This window comes from Micropterus salmoides, unplaced genomic scaffold, assembly GCF_014851395.1.
Source record: "Micropterus salmoides isolate LMB-PRFRI ecotype aquatic unplaced genomic scaffold, ASM1485139v1 Ms_hic_scaffold_21, whole genome shotgun sequence".
Taxonomy (NCBI): Eukaryota; Metazoa; Chordata; class Actinopteri; order Centrarchiformes; family Centrarchidae; genus Micropterus; species Micropterus salmoides.
Window position 1 is genome coordinate 25,630,627 of NW_024041262.1, and position 20,450 is coordinate 25,651,076.

Sequence of the window (20,450 nt, forward strand, 5' to 3'; positions counted from 1 at the left end):
CACTTCTGTGGAATAAGGGGCTGACATTCACTGAGGATTTTAATATCACAACATGACTTTTTTCTTTTCTCTCATCACTTTGTCATGTTGCACATTTTGTTGTTTTCAATGAAGTGCTTTTTTCATTGTGTTTGCATGAAAAGAAATACATATTGTAACATAGCGCAGGTCCAAGCAGACAGTGGACTCCTGAACAGCTTGTATTTCACTATTTTTTTTGTATTGCATGTACACACATGTTGTTCAGCTCTGTGGAAGCTGCAGATGACTTATATCTGCTCATACAATAAAAACAAAGTTTGAAAGACACTGTGTTCCTGAGTGAACATGGAACTTTTCAGTCATATTTAATAACTTTAAAATATTAGTCTGTCTTTAAAAATAAAGATTACCACATCCCTCTACTAAAGATAGAAATATGATTAATTATTTTATTCTTCATTTATATGTAAAGATTTAATTTTAAGATCATGATGTTATAGTTGAGAAATCTTGTTCACTATGGTGTATATAAATGTAGAGAGAACAATGAGAAAAGAGTTAATTTAATCATGAGAGTCAGAAACAAAGAAGAGTAAATAATGTGGAAGAGAGGCAGTAATTAAAACATGTTATTATTTTTTTTAAGAAATAAAAGCAAAAAAGAAATAGAGGTTGACGTTGACGTTAAACACAGATGGAAAGAGAAACTGAGATATAGAAGTCTGTGAAGATTCTCAGTCATCCAGGTCATAGTTATCCAAAGAAGGTTAAAGTCAAGGGCAACTGGACTTGGTTGAAGATACTGGAAGACGTTTCATCTCTCATCCAAGAGACTTCTTCACTTCTGACTGGATGGTAGGGAAAGTCAGCTATTTAACCTCAGTGGGGTCGTTTGCCAAGATTGTCGACACCACTGGTTCGTTAGTGCTCCTGGTTGTTGTAATGACTTCTTATGGTGGTTAGAACCACCCGTGCCAAGTCTGAACGACCATCGTTGGTATCTTGTTGCTTGTGAAGTTTCCTGGGAAGTGATGAAAGGACAGCATTGTAAGTGGGGGATAATTGGTGGCGTAGACCCCCTCCTCTGTTCACCGACGGCTTCTCGACCCTGGTGTAGATGCTTCCTTGACACCTCTTTCAAACCATCCATCTTCTCTGTCTAAAATGTGCACCTGGTGGTCCTCAAACGAGTGTCCTCTGTCCTTCAGATGTAAATAAACTGCCGAGTCTTGACCTGAGGGGTTGGACCTTCTGTGTTGAGCGAACCCATTCTCAACTCATGCCGTCCAATACGGACACTTTGAGAAAAAGTGACAAAGCGTAGTTGTCTGACTCCATTGTATGAGCTGATTGCTGATCGTCTGTGGGAGACGTTCCTGGTGCAGCTCTATGAGGCGCTCTGGGGCTTCAACACAAATGTAGCTAGCTAGCTATGTTCATGTTAAAGGTGTTGACAGCCCCCCGAAAGCCACCTACACTTACCACAACCATCAGAAATGTTAGTGCCTAAACCTAAGTCACTGACTTTAAGCATGTCGACCGGCTAACCCTACAGCTGTGCTGTAGCTGTGCCTCACGGGCCTCCTTTGTGTTGCTGCGACGTAGCAAACAGTGGCGTTTCATACGGACGCTGAATGGTACGTTTAGCGTAAAATAATTACCCTTTGTCACGCTGTCTGAAAGCGTCAGTTATGACGCACTGAGGTGAGAACTTGTTGGTTGAGCCATGTGTTTTTGTAGTGGTTGTTCAGTTTCGCCAATATACAGCATACAGTAGATTGCTTTTCTTGTGTTTGGGTGTGCGGCCTTCAGAGTGGACCAGTATCTGTCTTTGCGTGTTCTTGGGTTTTATAAAACTGCCTTCCTGGGATGAGATAAAGAAGGAAATAAAGAGTAATAAACAGAAACAGAGAAAGAAGAGCGAGTTAGAGAGATGTAGGGAGTGAACTGAGTGTTTCTGTATTCCCTGTCCACCTGCTGCAGTGTGTGATATCCTCCCAAAAAATCAGAGTGGAAATATGATTTTACACTCATCAGTCATGCAGGCTTAAACTAACCACTCTGCCCTTTACACACACACACACACACAGCGGTGGTGGTCAGTCATGGAAGAGCACCTTCACATCAGGAGCTTTCTGCAGAAATCTATTCACTAAATGCCAGCCCGGGTATTTCTCATACAAATATCAGCTCATACAATGGAGTCAGACAACAGCAACACAATGAGCAGCACCCAGAGGAGCCCCGCCGCCTCAATGACACCCGTTAGGCCCTGATTAGAAACCTTTGTGTGGGGATAATGGATAATTCCTCCTCTATGTTTGCTACTCAGTGAAGTCAAATAGCCAGGTAGAACTGGGAACTAACTTTGTTTTTTTCAGCAGCACCTGGTGAATCCAAAACATCTAGTTTACCCAAGTTAACTTTTAAAGGTCCACTTGCTGTTTTTACAAGATTCAGATGATGACATATAACATATAAAAAAAACCCAAACAGAAAAAATAAAACAGCAGCTCTTTGATGTCAGCCTCCAAAATGAGTGCAAATTGGGATTTAAAGGAAATATTGAAACATTTGTGACAGGTGAATTTGAAGCATACTGAAGCTGACCATTTTTTTTATAGCTCAAAGAAAACATTCAGCACTGTAATTGTTTCAGTGTTTGGTTGAACTATAAAGGAAGCGAGGGACCTTTTGTACCCAACTTTCAAACACTGCAGGATTTTAATGATGAGGGATCTCTGCAGTTTCATCTTTGTTACATGTTTTTTACAATTGCAAACTCACATTTCTCTACACCCAGTTCACTCTTTCAAAATTCTTCAATGGCATAGAGCAGTTTTCTCACTCCAACTCAATCACCACCAAAACTGTGCATTTAATCATTTTACATGTTAATATTCTCTAGTCAAAGCTATTAAATGGATGTTCAAAACCTAAACATACAGATTGAGCACCTATTTTTATTACTTAAAGACCTCTATGAAAGACTTGTGCCTGGTGAGGGGAGTAATTATGCAGGAGGATGCATATTTCACCGTCACAGGCTGGTGTGGTGGTGAGGGGGGTTACAGGACAGGAGGTGTGATGTAGATGAGAAGACAGGGTTGACCGGCACTGGTATTTCTATACTGAACAAAATTATAAAGGCAACATTCAAATATTGTTCACAAATCTGTCAAAATCTGTTAGTGAGCACTTCTCCTTTGCTGAGATAATCCATCCACCTCACAGGTGTGGCATATCAAGATGCTGATCAGACAGCATGGGGATTGAACAGGTGTGCCTTAGGCTGGCCACAATAAAAGGCCTTAGGCTGGCCACAATAAAAGGCCGTATGCTGGCCACAATAAAAGGCCTTAGGCTGGCCACAATAAAAGGCCTTAGGCTGGCCACAGTAAAAGGCCTTAGGCTGGCCACAGTAAAAGGCCTTAGGCTGGCCACAATAAAAGGCCTTAGGCTGGCCACAATAAAAGGCCTTAGGCTGGCCACAGTAAAAGGCCACTCGATCACGTTTGTGATCATTAGGAAAGGGGTACATCCACGAAATAATCAAACTATTAAGTCCAAATAACGTGAGCAGGAAAATCAACAAATACAGTTTATCTTCTGACAAAGCAATCTCACCTCAAAAGCTTTGGAGTATATCAAAATCAAAGAGTTCTCCCAGTGGAGATCATAATCCATGTCTTTAAAGATGACACTGAAATGTTAAATTTGTGTTTGGAAATGGCAGTTTATGAAATAATGAAATCTTAACTCAAGCTAAACCTTTTTAGTTTGTTTGTTTATAATGTTTATCATACTCATATACCACTGGTATGTGAGTGGTACCCACATACCAGTAGTATTCAATGCTGATGGCATTTCTGACTGCAGTAGCATAACTCACTCTGATGATAACAGTATGTTGAGTGCCGGGCGAAGACGTGATGTGAACGATCCATAAACCTGTAAAGAAATACAGTGAGCAGAAGAGCCAGGGCTGTGTGTGTGTTGGTGGAATAACACCTGTCTGTTTGTGTATAAAGTTATATTTACACCCTCCTCATTTGTGCAGAAACCTTTTGTAAACTCTACTGTGGGTTTTTTAACGAAGCGCTGAAGCTGCCGTGCAGCAACAGACCAAAGGCCTGACAGTAAAACACACACAGGAAGAGGAAAAAAAAAACAAAAGCCAAATATCTACTTGCCTGTATTCGTCTTCTTCCAAAAGTTCAGTAATATCTCTGAGCCACCGGTTCTGGCAGGTTTTTCTAAAAAATCTGTGACACCTCTGAACAAATGATTAATAGCACCCAGTTAAAGTGTGAAAGCACAGCGGGAGAGCTCTTTCCTGCCTGAATCATGTCCCATTTAAGATGTATTCGCTGATAAATACCAAGAGGGAGATATTAGTTGTATTACTTTATTTCTGCACTTTTCTCAAGCTGGCCCGTCGGCTAATGTGAGCACATTCATGTTTCATTCTCCTTCCACGCAGCACTGCAGGAGCTCTTCCTTATCAGAAATACATTTATATATATTACATTTATATACTGAGTTTCTTTTAATTACTATAATTTCTGCATAATTTATCGCACATACATTCATTGATTTAAAAATAGTATTTCTTTATAAGAAATGAGTATGGATTTCACTTGTACTGCTGCTGTTATTGTTAAAATCCTGTGAAATATTAACTTAAAGGAACGTATTTAATTGATTTATAGATTTTTTTGTTTTTTAGCATCAGTTAATTTACTTCTTACCTTAGTCAAAGTATTTCCTTTCAGCTGAAACTGCTGTCTGAGATTCCTCAGGTCTGTCAGCTCTGAGGGGGATTAGCTTAGTTTAGAGAATATAAATATCTGTTAGGCAAACAACAGGACAACTATCTTATCAACAGCAATTTACTGGGCTGTATTTTTTTTAATACTTTAGTGATGTTGAAAGGAGAGACGTCTCCAACCCCTCCAGGTTCTTTATAGAGGACGGCATGTTGGTCCTGGAGGTGCTTTGCTCTTTCGTTAGCACTGCCCTGTACTGCCAGTATCCTTATATTACCCTATATTACAGCACAGTAGGGTGGGATTTGTTGAAACTTTGGGGGAAAAATGCGATTCAGACAGAGCAAATAGACTTCACGATGCCGGCTCAACATTGATGGATGTCTGTCAGCATCGGCCCCACCCTATTCCCCAGGATTCAAATGTTAAGGAGAGACATGGCAGGCAAAAACATAACTTTGTCAATGTGAGTTTTTCTTCACACTCTGAGCCAAAAAAATCTGTACAGTCGTATTCCTTACCATATTCTGAAGGTTTTTTCCATCATATATCATTCATAGCTTGAATTATAGAACATTTTATTCCCTAAAACAGGTCAAATAGTTTTTCATGCCTGTTGACAGTGTTAAAATAATAATAAATAGAGAAATCCAAAATCCACTCTATAAAAACATTTGAGTATAATGTGTGAACAAAATAAAATGATTTTGAACCTGAATTAAATTGTTGTTCTTGAAATAAATGCAAATTAGCACACATTTCATTTCACATCAGATACTGCCTCATTTGCATATTTAAACATAATATTTCAGAAAACATGTAATGTAAAACAAAATATTGTCTTAATGTAAGTAATCAACTAGGAAAGTTTCATGGTGATATCTATTAGTTTGTTGTTGTTTTCCCTATTCACCTGCAGTGGTAAAATAGTGCAATAGCAGGCGTTCCAGGCCCGGCGTGGCGATGACGCCGACGCCATTTACCCTATTACAAGTCAGTGTTGCATAAAAACTATTTTACAGCTGTTATTTTAAGATAAAATGACTACATAATGTTGCTTGTTACACAACCTAGCAGTGTCACCTTAATCAGAGTCAGTTTGGCCTCCTCCTCGTCTGCTTCAATAACTTTCCAGCAGATCTAATCAACTCGACCTCCATGTGTTTAAGGTGTGTGTGATTGAGGCTGCGAGTGACAGCTGTCCAGCCGTGACAGATCAGTGTTCGGACTGTCATCGTGTTCTCTTCCTCCCACCTCCACACTCGGGTGTCAAAGGATGAGACGTGACCGGGAAACAGGAACTGGACCACTTCCCCACGCATGACAGGAAGTTTTGAAGGGGAAAATGCCGGGTCCTACTGTGTTGGCACATGATCAATTCCCCGTGTGCAGACTTTTCAGAACTCACTCCATTGGTTCAGAGCGACAAGGAAAAAACAAAGGACAGCAGAAAGCCATTAAATGTTTGAACGGAAGTCACGGTTAACAACTCTGGCTCATGGGTTTTGGTGCAATGCTGCCACAAGTATCTGCATGGAGGTTTTCAGGGTTGTGTCACAGCAGGGGCCGGTCTGACTTCCACCGTTGGTGTTCATCTAATTCTGAAACAGGTGATTTACATTTTAGAAATGATTCAGATCTGACATTTCAGCAGGTCACCAAAATCTGTGAAGTTACAGGAGTCAGGAGGGATCTCAGATCAGACGGACGGGTGACAAAAGGGTGAAAATTACATCCATTTCATTCTCTCCTCTCTTCCCTTTTCTTGTTTCCTCCCTGCTTTAGCTCCCCCTCCTCTACTCTCTTCTTTTCTCTCTTCCCTATTTTTTGTTTGCTTCTCTCCTCCTCGCTTTGCCTGTTTCCTCCTCTCCTCTCTTGACTTTTCTTATTTCCTCCTCCTCTTATTTGTGCCCTCCCCTCTTTTCATCTCTCCTCTCCTCTTTCATCTTGGTTCCTCCTCTCTCTCCTCTTGTTTCTCCCTTTTTTGTCCACAGTCTTCTTTCTGCCTCCACTTTTTCTTCCCTCCTCTTCTTATTTCTTCCTTCCTCTTGTTTCCTCCTCTCATTTCTTGTCTTGTTTCCTCCTCTCCTCTTCTCTATTGTCTTGTTTCCTCCTCTCCTCTTCTCTATTGTCTTGTTTCCTCATCTCCTCTTATATTGTTTCCTCATCTCCTCTCCTCTCTTATCTTGTTTCCTCCTCTCCTCCCTCTTCTCTCTTGTCTTGTTTCCTCTTCTCCTCTCGTTTCCTCCTCCTCTCTTCTTCTCTATTGCCTTATTTCCTTCTCTCTCTCCTCTCATCTTGTTATCTCATCCTCTTCTTTATCATGTTTCCTCTTCTCCTCTCTTATCTTGTTTCCTCATCTCCTCCCCTCTTCTCTATTGTCTGGTTTCCTCCTCTCCTCCTCTTCTCTCGTCTGGTTTCCTTCTCTCCTCTCCTCTTTCTCTTGTCTGGTTTCCTCCTCTCCTCTCCTCCTCCTCTCTTGTCTGGTTTCCTCCTCTCTCTCCTCTCTCTCTCATCTGGTTTCCTCCTCTCCTCTCCTCCTCTTCTCTCTTGTCTGGTTTCCTCCTCTCCTCTCCTCCTCTTCTCTCTTGTCTGGTTTCCTCCTCTCCTCTCCTCCTCTTCTCTCTTGTCTGGTTTCCTCCTCTCCTCCTCTTCTCTCTTGTCTGGTTTCCTTCTCTCCTCTCCTCCTCTCTCTTGTCTGGTTTCCTCCTCTCCTCCCCTTCTCTCTTGTCTGGTTTCCTTCTCTCCTCTCCTTCTCCTCTCTTGTCTGGTTTCCTTCTCTCCTCTCCTCCTCCTCTCTTGTCTGGTTTCCTTCTCTCCTCTCCTCCTCCTCTCTTGTCTGGTTTCCTCCTCTCCCCTCCTCTGTCTCTAATCGATGCCTGTTAGTCACCAGGACTCTAATTACAGACAAAAACTAATTTTTCTCTAAATTCACCTGAATGACTTTTGGTTTCTCCCGATAACTGTTGCGGATGGATGATGATGATTGTTTTGATGCAGGAAATGAGGTGTGTGTGTGTGTGTGTGTGTGTGTGTGTGTGCGTGATACAATCTCGTTTGGTTGAGAAAATACATTGTTTAGCTTTAGCAGCAGTATCAGTGTGTACAGTGTGGTGGTGTTGTTTGGAAATGACTCGGCTCGTTTCCTGCTCATTATTAAATGCGTCTTCCATTTTTACTGTCCGTGAGCTAATGACAGCGGCCAGATGATGTTTTTAGGTGAAATTGCTGCTTGTCTTTGACTCACAGCTGTTCACAACTCTATTTCTGCTTCAGAGAGCAAGTTCACGGTGGACCTGTTTGCATTTCTACCATTGTTTCTGTCTAAAGCCGTCTGTTTTGGGCAACTTGAATGGGAAACTTTGGTTATTCATGGAGGGGCATCTTCTCTACATTCAGCAGATAACCAATCAGCATTCAAATCCTTCTCCTAATTCTAATTTTAAGTGATTTTCTACCCCTTGATTCTGGGCCCAGGTTTATTTCTTCTGTTGTTTGTGAGGGAGTGATGACTCAGGAGAATTACTCCAAACTTTATTTCAAAGGTTTCTCAACTGGTTTGCTGTGAATCCCTAAAGCTGTCGGACAGAGAAGTGAACCGAAACTGTTTTTTCCTGTCAGAACACAAACACAGAGAGCTGCAGTGGGTATTACCTGCTAAACAGCTGACAGCTGAGGAAATACGTTGTCATCCCTATATGACCAAAGAGCTAGCTTGTCAGTATCTTCCAAAATGACCCATATGACCGTTCAAAGAGCAACTCGAGTGGTTTCAGATCTTCTTCCTCTGTGGTTAAGATTTGGTCAGGTTTAGAGAAAGATTTGGATCATGGTGTTGAGTGTTTGTAGGAGACAGAACGTTCACCAACACATTTTGGAATGGTGTGATGATCTTGCACCACTTCTGTATCTCACTGCAAAAGAGTTATTATTTTTCTGGCCTGAACAATCTTGGCATTAAATCAGCAGCATTTCCCAAAAGGTCAAGACTCTTGGTAGCCAACTGGAACTTGTCTTAAATTACAACCAACAACTCAGTCACTGCTCGCCCCTTCCTTTCCGAGCCACGGTGGCCGACACGCTCTGCCGGCTCGCGTGCTAAATAACACACGTGCTTCTCCATTTCTCCAAATTTAACTTCTCTTCTTACTTCTAATAAACCAGACGATGACCACTACTACGACTACTACTTCTTCCTTCTTCTTCGTACGCATTCAACTCTGTAGAGCACGTTTTGTCACTATGTCCATTTGGGCTACTGTAGAAACATGGCGGCGCAACATGGCGACTTCTATGTAAGAGGACCCGTTATGTATGTAGAAAGAAATGGCTCATTATAAGGTAATAAAAGCGGTTCATTACATGTCTTTATACACCACTGAAAACATAGTTATGGATATTATAGTGCTTTGTCAATGTCAATAGAGAATCTAGTAATATTACACACTGGACCTTTCAAAATATAAGTTAAATGCTTTTTTTCATGTAGATCATGATTTCCATAAACTGTGGTAGGCTTCCTTCACCACAACTTTGCAGAGCAGGCATCTTGAGTCATTTGAGGCTGTGACCCCTGTGCATGGTGGAAAGGTCTTGGTACCCTCAAATTATTGTTGTAACCCTCTGCTGCAACATGCTTCCTAACCTGAAGACCCTCCAAGGTTTTCCAAGATAAATCTGGAGGGTTCCAAGAGGATTACAATGATTGTTTTATTTTTATTTTTTAAACTTTCTCTAATTGTTTTCATGAAAATTGTTGCAAATCAAACAATCTGATGAGGACAAATCACTCACCAAGCTGTTCAGAACTGTCTACCAACAACAGGAGCATGTCATAAACATCTTATTTGTGAAATGTGAGGTTTTTGCCAACACAGAAGATGCTCCTTGATGTAGCAGCACTTAACTTCTGTGTAAGTGGAAGCTTTACTTTTCCCACTTACTGAATGTTTAAACCCATTTACCTCATTAATTAATAATAAATGCATGCACATCATTTGACCACTTGCTGTTTTCCTATCACCAGCTGAGGCTCACTGAACTCTTCTATTTTTTTTTGGGAGCAGCGTGTCAGTCGGTACAGCTCAGTTACCAAGGCAACACTGCAGAAACTTATGGAGGACAGTCAAGTTAACATCACAAGCCGTGTACTCGCTTCTAAATACAAATCTGTACACTCGCACATATGTCTATGAAGAAAACGTGAACAAAATATGTCCGGGTGAAAAAAGCTGCTGCTGTTACCACACACACACACACACACACACACACACACACTTGGTTGGGAGGCTCCATGGAGAGAGAGGCTGTTAATTAAACTAAAGGTCAGAGAGCGGGAGGCTGGAGATGCTTGATGGACAAGACGATATGTCTACCAAGTGTGTTTGCGTGCGCATGATATCAATATTGTGTGTGTGAAATCGGGAGTATCTGTCTGCGTTTATTCTACCAAAGTGATGCATCAGTCTGTTTGGTTGAAAAGGTCTCATCAGAGTAAAAAATATTCTCCTCACATTTTACATTTCCTCTCATCACAGCTCAGATCACCTGCTCAGGAGATTAAAAGCACTTTTCTTTTCGATGGTTTTGACATTTCTGCGAGAGCTTCAAATTGATATTGTTCAAGCTGTAAGTGAATAAAACTTCATCTGTGTCACGCTTGTCTTCCCACAGTGAAATACGACTGAGATAAGAGATACTACAATGATACAATAGTGAAATGAAAGTACAACAAGTAAAACAGCAGCTGCAGTGAGCATGTAGGTCTGAAAAATACAACGATTTTGATCATTCATCAAGATGATGTCAAGGCCCGAAATGGAAATGAAATAAAGTCTGGAGAGTTCCCAAAACCTGTGAGGTTAGATATGTAGGCTGATTGGTTTGTATGTGTCTGGTGTCTTCATTCTGGCAGTTGAGTGTAGATTTATTGCCGGTGTTTTTGACTTGGCAACAAACCTAGCGTTGCCTCCGCAAGGAAGTACTGCTGCAAGGCAGATCAGTTCAGGAAGAAGAGGCCGTGACCTCAGACGATACCTGCTTGAGGATGCCCAAAGTTCCAAAGTTGAAAAGTAATACTGTGTTGGATGAAGATTAACACAACATGAAATGTGAAAACAATGTGAAAAGTGTCTCTGGGAGTGAACCTACATAGAACCTAAATCTGCTGCCCTCGGCTTTACAGAGCTCTGTTGTGAGTTTCAGCTCATTGTTGAGCCAGATATTTCCCTCAGGAGCTGGTGGAGGCCAAAAACAGAGCTAAGAGACAGAATATTGGACTCGCATTCGGCAGGCGACACAAACATGACTCCACATGGAAGATCATGTTGCTCTGTAACTGCTGGATGTGTGAAAATAGGCAGCTGTTTGTTAACAGGTTCAAGATATTAACTTAAAAGGTGATGATATGTAAATGGATGGCGATGGAGCAGTGGATAAGACATATGCCTTCTTGCGACCCGGATTCAATCCCCCACTCTGACACATTCACCAATGTATCTCTGAGCAAGACACCCAACCCCTCGTTGCTCCAGAGGCGTGCGACCTCTGACACGTATAGCAATTATCAGCAAATCTGTTAAAAATCTCAGAAAGGAAAGCAGCAGACACGTGCTAAACGTCAACTTAAGCTCTGGAAAAATTGTGATGGTCAATTTTCAGCATTGTATTGAAAAAATCAAGGGATTAATTGATTGTGAATATAATCAGTATTCTTTAAGGTGTAGTGTCCGGTACATTTGTGAAAAGGTGAGAAACGGCACTGGGGAAAAAGGTGCTGTTTTCTCTGTGGGAGTGCTTAGTTTGAGAGTAAATGTTTGAATGAATGTTTTTCCCCTGTTTGTTCTCATCATCTTGCAGGCTGACATGAACTTCACAAATGAATTGACAAGGTTCCCGTGCAGCGGCTACATGTTTAGTCAAACAGCTCTATCAGGAGGAGTAATGAAACAGGCTAACCTCGGTGTCAGTTTCTCTCCTCTACAGCTGTCAGGAGAGCTGTTGTTGCTGTTTGTGCTGACAACATGTAATGAAACAAGCGCGCCTCCACATCAATTACTCTCTGTCCAAACGTCTTCTCTGGGGAGGCGATGCTGCAGATGATATTCACCTTAAAAGCCTCATCTCATCTACGGCTCACTCTTCAAATCTTAATTTTTCTGATCTGCCTGCAGGGTGTCATTCGTTTATTTCTAGTTTAATGCAGCAGCAGTGTTTTTTTTTTTATGGTCATTCTTGAAAGACCGGAGCAGTAATGTTTTTTGTTAAACGCTGAGACTTATTTCTGGCTTCTTGGCTTTTTATGTCCTATTTTTCTGAGGAAGCAGGTTGACTCTTACAGAAGAACAGATGTGTTATTTAAAAACTGGCTTTATGTTCTGTTCATGCTCCATTCTTCTTTGGAAGAGCACGTCTTATGGTTTCCAATCCAAGCACAGGAAATGTAGGGTTACGGTTACATTTTAATATGCTAAACAAAATTGTCCAAATACACTGGAAGAGAAAACTCAGTTTTAATCTTTAGTCAAATGGAGTTCAATTGTGCTAGAGAAGAATTATCTCTGTCCTCTATAGCTATTTTCTCATTTCAAGAAAATTATGAGGAAAAACATGTTTAAATATTAAACTTGGATGAAAGTGCAGATTTTCTTCTCCTACAAATAAAAAGAATTAATTTAAAAGCAACAAAATCCTCCAATTTTCTTTTCAGTCCATGTTGTTAATTACATTAGCTTGTTCCTGCCATGAGATGTCTGCTATCACGTCATCAAAACAAAGAGCTCAAGACAATCGGGGAAGTGTTGCAGTTGATTTGTAGTCACCACTTGTGGCTACAGAGGTCGCTGTTTAGCAGAGACATGTAGACTCTCATAACGTAAATTAACCAAAGTTGGTGGCTAACGCTAAACATGATGTTTTCTTAAAGGTCCAGTGTGTAATGTTTCTGAGGATCTATTGACAGAAATGCAATATACGATCCATAACTATGTTTTCAGTGGTGAGTAAAGACCTTACATAATGAACCGTTTCTTCTTGTAGAAGTCCGGCAGTGGAGATGCTCACTTCGTTGAATATGTATGTTTGAAGAAGTAGTAATATACAGCAGGGGTCGCAAATAAGTTTAGCATCAGAGCAGTTTTTTTATCAATTAGATGGTGGGTGAGAACATAAGACATTTAAACTGCATGTTACGGTTTGGGTAGCTCAGTTGATAAAACGGAAGACTCTCACCTACAAGGTTTTGTGTTCGATCCCATGTTGGGAGAATTTTTTCCCCCCTCTTCAACAAATTGATTGACTGTTTCTCAGATCACGGCATGTGCTGCAGTGTTTGTGCGTTCCGGCGTTTGATCCACATCCATCAACCTACGGACGCTTGTTAATTTCCCCAGTATCTCCAGGCAGAGGACATTTAGTGGAATCACATTGTCTGACGGCTCTTTCAGAGGTGTGTCAAGCAGCTACAGACTCTTTTAATGTCGTTTAGAATTTTTCAAAGTAAAAGTTCTCAATTCAACTCGAAATAAAGCATCGCTGCAAAAAAAACGTACATACAACATACGTAAATACAAACTCAGCCACAGTCTGATGTGTTTCTCTTAGTATGAGTGCTAGTTTCACTTTACCTATTTTATATTCATTCTAAATATTTCACTTGATTACTTCTGCACAGTAAACACACTCCACTTGACCCTGCAGAGCTCCTTGTCTCTAGTCTCGGACAGCTGATCATTATTGGAAACGATCAATACTCTGAGAGAATCTGCCCCTCTGTTAACCTGCACGACACTGAGATAATGACCTTCACCACACACATGCACTCACATACAGTTGTGAGTGCACATCCACTGAACAAAATTATAAACGCAAAACTTTTGTTTTTGCCTTCATACATCATGAGCTGAACTCAAAGATCTCAGACTTTCTCTATGTACACAAAAGGCCTATTTCTCTCAAATATTGGTCACAAATCTGTCAGAATCTGTGTTAGTGAGCACTTCTCCTTTGCTGAGATAATCCATCCACCTCACAGGTGTGGCATATCAAGATGCTGATCAGACAGCATGGGGATTGCACAGGTGTCCCTTAGGCTGGCCACAATAAAAGGCCTTAGGCTGGCCACAATAAAAGGCCACTCCAAAATGTGCAGTTCCATCACACAGCACGATGCCACAGATGTTGCAAGTTTTGAGGGAGTGTGCAGTTGGCATGCTGACTGCAGGAATGTCCACCAGAGCTGTTGCAGTACATCCAACTGGCCTCAGAACCGCAGACCACGTGTAACCACACCAGCCCAGGACCTCCACATCCAGCATCTTCACCTCCAAGATTGTCTGAGACCAGCCACCTGGACAGCTGCTGCAACAATTGGTTTGCATAACCAAAGAATTTCAGCACAAACTGTCAGGAACGTCTCAGGAAAGCTTATCAGCATGTTCGCCGTCCTCATCGGGGTCTCGACCTGACTGCAACTTCGCTCAGCCACTGAAGAGGAGTGGACCAACATTCCACAGACCAACAACCTGAGCAACTGTATGTGAAGGAGATGTGTTGCACTGCGTGAGACAAATTAAACTCATTAAAATTTCATGGAATTTGTTCAGTAAATATCACCAAGATATAGGGCTATTAGCAATTAAAAGGGTTGTGGTGGTGGTGGTTGTCCACAGCGTCCACAAACCTTTGTGGTGCAAATGAAAAGGTTGATCTGACGCCACCATAGAAAACTTCTGCGATTTAAAAATCAAACAGTTTTATGATCTGAAACATTGTGGGAAACTTACTACTTCATTAAGGTTAGGGCGCCATCTTTGTCATGGTTACAATAATAACCATGTGGTTAAGGTCAGGGAAATGACACGGTGGTTAAAAGAGGCGTGAACAAACAGCAGTCTGCCATGTTAAGGCTACATGTTTGGTTGTCCCAGTCATCCACCACGAGCCCTTTGTGGCTCTTTAATAACAACAATAATAGTCGCCTGACTTCCCCTTTTGCCCCAAATGGACAAGAATAGTAATTACTACAGCTGCTAGAAGGCTTTGTCGCTTGAACACAAACAGATGTTGTTTTGGGGGATTTGCTGAAATGAGTTCTCATTTGTCTGGGGACGACAGTCTCTTGCAGTGATCATAGCAGTAAGATGGCTCAAGAAACACAGGTTAAATGTTAAGGTAGTAATTTAACTAAATAGAATTATGTATGCCAACTACTTCCTCATCTTAGCATTGTATTTCTCTAGGTCTTATGTGTTCAGGTGAGGCAGATGGTGGGAGGAAACTGGCCTGGGGTAATAACCATTTTATGGTCCCAGTGCATTACCTTTGACCTTTAAAACAGCCAGAGGTGTTAGATGTCACTCAGGGACCTCAATAGGAAAAAACTACTCCAATATGTTAGGAATATGCCAAAAACGAAAAAAAACAAAACTAATTTGAGTTAAAAATGGAAGATGATTCGAACACTGGTTAAATTTTTTACCTCAGAAAGTGGCCATGAAATTACCTTAAGTATCATCTCCAAGTCACCCAGATGACAGGGGGGTCGCACATACACAGTCTGATCAAACACACTCTCAAAGTGGAGAAACATGCAGTCATGTACTTACTGATGCAGACAATGGTGATCATGCTAACATATTTGTGTTAGCATCAGATGAAAAAGCCTCATTAGTCTCTCACATAGAAAGTGCAGCATCGATCCATCCTGCAGGCAGCAGGCGGTGTCATCAGTCACACACTCAGTCAGAGAGAGAAGCCGTCTGATTGGCTGATATCAGATATTTAATAAGAAGCACTCCCCACTGTGATCATCTCACCCACTGTATAACTGGGTCAAGATCACTGCTCCTCAATTATGCATGAGGTTAGTCTTGTTAATGCTGCAGCTAGCCTGCTAAGCCTCTCTGGACACAGAGGAGAGCTGCTCAGAGGCTCAGAGTCGCATCTCTTTGACGTTTTACACGAGTGTACACGGTTTCTGTGGTAATATATTTAACATGGGAGTATGCTGGGAGTATTTACGCATGCATGGCAATTCTGCTCATTGCACTTATGAATGTTTTTGATTTTTGTGTGTGTTAGGGAAGTGGAGATACAGAAGGCCTGTGTGTGCGTTCGCTCAGTATTATTGCAAATGTTTAGGTAGGGAAATGCTGTGCCAAAGTTACAGATACACAAGTACAACAAGTTTTACACAGACAAATGAGAGCGCGCTCACACACAGACAGGTAGATTATTTTATCAGAAGAAAATCTTAAATGTTTTATCTGAATGTGGATCATAGCACTTTGCTGACGTGCTGCCAAGATTTATGCACAAACCTGTTTGTGTGAATATTTCAGGTCTGTATAAGAGTAATGACCACTGAGAGGCGGCTTTATACATTTATTGTCTTGCTGTAGCACCACTTTTCAAGAGTTGAAGCGGTTGGTAAATTTTACTTACAAAGTTTATGTATGACTACTCTCCCAGAATATATATATATATATATATATATATATATATATATATATATATATATTTTTATTTTAATGCACCACGTCACCAAAACACCTACTTCGCTGTGAAGCTGATTCTGATTCTAATTGAATTAAACGGCTCTTTTCAAGCTCAGATCAAAATGTATTTTTCAAATTGGTTGTAGATTGTGTAAGATGAAATGTGTTGAGGTTAAAAAATGTTTTGCAATAAAAATTTAAAATGTCTTTTGGTGGAAGAGCATTACCTTTTCATATTATATCATCTTTGAATCAAGGCCTAAGATAAATTTCTAGCTTAACATTAACTGCTTATAAATGCAGATCCACACTAAAGGCTTCCTCCTCGTTCCTCTGGTCTAAAATTTTTCCATATTTAATTGAAATCTGGTCACACGCCTTTAGTGACGGACAGCTAACAAATATATAACAAACAGTCGGACCGAAGGCAACTAATGCTCATGAGCATGCAAATACAGTCTCAGTCACTCAAACACCATTGAAAAACATTATACACACACAACTGCACAAGCACACACAGAGATACCCACACACACAATGAAAACAGGACTTTTGTGACACCCACATAGTGTTGAAATGCATGTCGCGCATTTTTCTTCAGATCCTCTTCCTGTCCCGAAGGGCGGCCGCGACACCAGCATCACGCACACTGCTGTGAAATAATAACAATAATAATGATAATTTAATTCAATCCTCTCTTGGTGATTTTTAATTTGCTGGCTCGCTCTGACAACACACACACACACACCTCACCATGATTCACACTGGCTTCACAGCAGCTGGTTCCCTGCTTCTTCTATATACCTACTTTCCAGTCACCCAATGATGCTCCAAACAGAGTTCTTACAAAGCTAGCTAAAAGACGCAGTGACTTTAGAGCAGGTTTCTAATCCCCACAAGCAACAACCATGACATATTATCACCTTAACAAGTTTATATGGGGTAAATGTTATCAAACAGTTGATAATTTACACATCCAGCAGACACAGAGTGACAGTTGTGTTTGTATCCACCTGATTGTTGCAAAACCAGTGTTTTTTCTCTGTTTAGCTCCGGCTTGGTCTTAACAATAATAGCCCCTTTCCCACCGCTGGTACTAACTCGACTCGCTTTTTGCCCGCTGTCCTCAGCTTTGCGTAGCAGATAGCACCCCCTCAATGTAGCTGGTCGTCACAGCAACGCCGCACACAACAACCACTGCTGTGTTATCTTCTGCCGTTGTTGCTGGACTGTGTTCGCTGCTGTGGTCATTAGCTTCCCCCTACGGTGGCTCGTTAGCTTCCTCTGCCAGCACTTGTGGAGGTTCTCAACTCTGCAAGCGTTTAAGAATATTTTTCAATCCACCATCAATTTTCCGTCAATATTTGAAATCTACACATTTGATTTCTGGCCTCAAAACTTCTCAGAAGTGGGTTTTGTGACGAAATGACACAAATTGTTGCATATAAAATGTTGCTGGCTCCCGTCTGCCGCGCAATGATGCCCGCAGTGAATAGTGACGATTCTCTCTGACCAATCAGTAGTCTGCTGTGTTTTCAAGTCACCTTTTGTTATCGCCTCAGCTCACTTGGAACCTTGATTGAGGCGATACAAAAAAAAAAGATGTTAGCTCCGGTTAGGTCCTACTTGCTAACCCTCCCTATTTTCATGGGAGACTCGCGTTTTTTTATTGTCCTCTCACAAGTGTTCACAACTTTCTGTCCTTTTCATTACTCTTTCTGGCGCTGTACAATGCAACTGCCCCACAATTCACAATTGCAGGTGTATTTTACCCCGTGAGCAGGTGACCTCCAGAACGACCGCCAGAGGGTCAGAAGAAAATAAAGTCTGTAAACAACCTGGACTCTCACAGCCATTTGTCTTCATCCTCCTCGTCTTCTCTCTGTCAGTGACCGGGGAGAGGCAAACTGTCACCTGCATGACCCCTGAACCGCTGATTGTGTGTCAGCTGAGGGGATGATGTAATTTAAAAGCAAGCTAGAGTCAGGTGGGCATTGGTCTCAGTTGACTGACAGTTGGCGGTCCAGTGTGTGTGTCTTTGCAACATTTACCCACAATCCACGCTGTGTGTGAACAGCAAATGTTTGACCTTGGTGGCTGTGTGTGTTTGTGTGTTAGGGTTGAATGGAGTTTGTCCATATGAGGGGGGGCTGTGGGTGTTTGGAGGACATGGGGATGATTGACAGCTCTGAGACTAATAGAGGCCAGTGATGGTCTAATGCTAACACTTCTCATATCTACCTGCCTCTGGGCAAGAGGCAGGTGTGGGTGTGCGTGAGAGAGTGACATATTTGCGAGTACTACAATCAGCATTTGATCAGGATTGACTTTGCTTCAAGGCAGTGAAACAGCTCGCTCTCTCTTTGGTCGTGCCCCCTAGGATTCTGGGCCTCTGGCAGTAATGTGTTAGCTCATTTCCCTCCTCTATCCGCTGTGAACAAACCCTCTCACCCTGCTCTGAATCCTTGTTTCAGCCATCCAGCAGCTCTTTATTACTGCTGCTAACTAATCCCTTTCACACTTATTAGAGAAGGAATACACAATACTTTGGGGAGACTGCTTTGGTGGGCTACTTAGCTATTCAGTGAACGGACACATTATCATATCATCCAGGTATTCTCAAAAGATCACCATGAACACACACACCCACACTTTTATAGTTTCATTTAGATTTTCTTACTAAAATCTCCCTCAACTTTCTCCTCTTCCAATCCAGCTACCTTTGGTACTAGTGCTGGAGGATAAGACCTGAAATCCAAATCGCAAATGTTTGGACATTCCACCTCAATTATGATAAATAAGCAATTAATTTTATCCTTATTAAATTTAAAGGTTCTATAAATATGCTCAACAGTAAAAGGTGGGATACGCCAGGCAGTCTGTGACAGTATATAACAGAGTCTTCCCTCCTATATTCAGCGCATCAATGGTGCTGAATGAATGGCTGCTTTCACTCATTAATATCAATGCACAACTAATGATTTTCACTCGCACACTGTGCAAGCAAGGCTACACTCTACGCTTGGCTAGCTTCCTCTCCTGATTCTAAAAAAGGGCCATCTGTGCTGGTATGGGAGCAGCAGAGTTAAGTCTTTTAATGGAAATGGAGTGTGTGGGCGAGCGCATGTGAGAGAGCGAGCGGCAGAAAGTGACGGAGTCAGTTTTCAGTCTGGCCGCAAATGTGTACAGTGTAGGTCACAGTGTGAAGTCTATCTGTTATTTCCCCAAATGCTGGAAAGTGAATGCTGTAAGCGCTAGCTAAAATCTCCCCGAGCTTCACACTCCGGTCTGGTAGCTTAGCAAGACTGGATGGGGTGAGTCACGTGACCACGCACGCGGTAGTATGTTTTAAAGGGGGAAGTACATTAACACACGCAGCGGGGGAAATATAAATAATGCAATAACTGACATGGTTAAATTATGTTGGTTAGAGGTTCTAAATTTTGGTTTTGATTACTCTTAAAATGATTGATTGCACTGTGTTACTGATACTAGGCAATACTAACACCTTAACATGCGTTTGTTCATTTTGGCCAAGTACACTGACACGTATCACAGACGCAGGCCAACATTAGAGTTGTGTTTGTGGCCCTCTGATGAATGTGAGAACTCAACTTATTGCTCTGGTTTGGTCTCCACCAACTCCTGAGAAAGCTATGTGGCTCTTAGGTTGGTGGATGTTTCACTTTCTTCACAGGCTAGTCTCTAACTTTGTCTGCTGTGTGGTGCCGGGCAGGTAGTGTACAGCAGACAGCTGCTTGCTGCTGCTGGAAAACAGAGTTGTGTCTGTGCAACAACTTTCACATTACACACTGGAAATGTGCCCATTGTTAATATAAAACAAAAGGCAAATATTGATTTGTGACCTCTGCAATGCTGTATAATTTAAAATGTAGCTAATCAGTTGGGATTGCTGCCAAAGTGTCACCAAATCTCTCAACCTCAAAGATATATCGAGTATTCCCTCATGCAGAGACCTTGATATTTGTTGTTTGACTTGTAAGACAACACTGGATATTATCTACAATTCCTCAAAAAAGACCTCATTCGACGCTGGAAGGTTTTCTCAGCTTGATACTGTGCTGTGTCTTCTGACTGAATGAAAATAATGAATGGGTGAGAAAACAAGTCAGGAGAGCAGGGTGAATCATCGAGATCATGTCAAAACTATTTGATTCTGGGGTTATATCACCATAAACTGCTT

General features: G+C 41.6%; 1 protein-coding gene across 3 annotated transcripts in view; it reads left to right on the forward strand.

Annotated features, from left to right (window-relative positions):
* The window catches only part of LOC119915620 (glutamate receptor ionotropic, delta-1-like), a 580,442-nt gene that overhangs the window by 203,828 nt on the left and 356,164 nt on the right, over positions 1–20,450 (forward strand). The window lies entirely within an intron of this gene.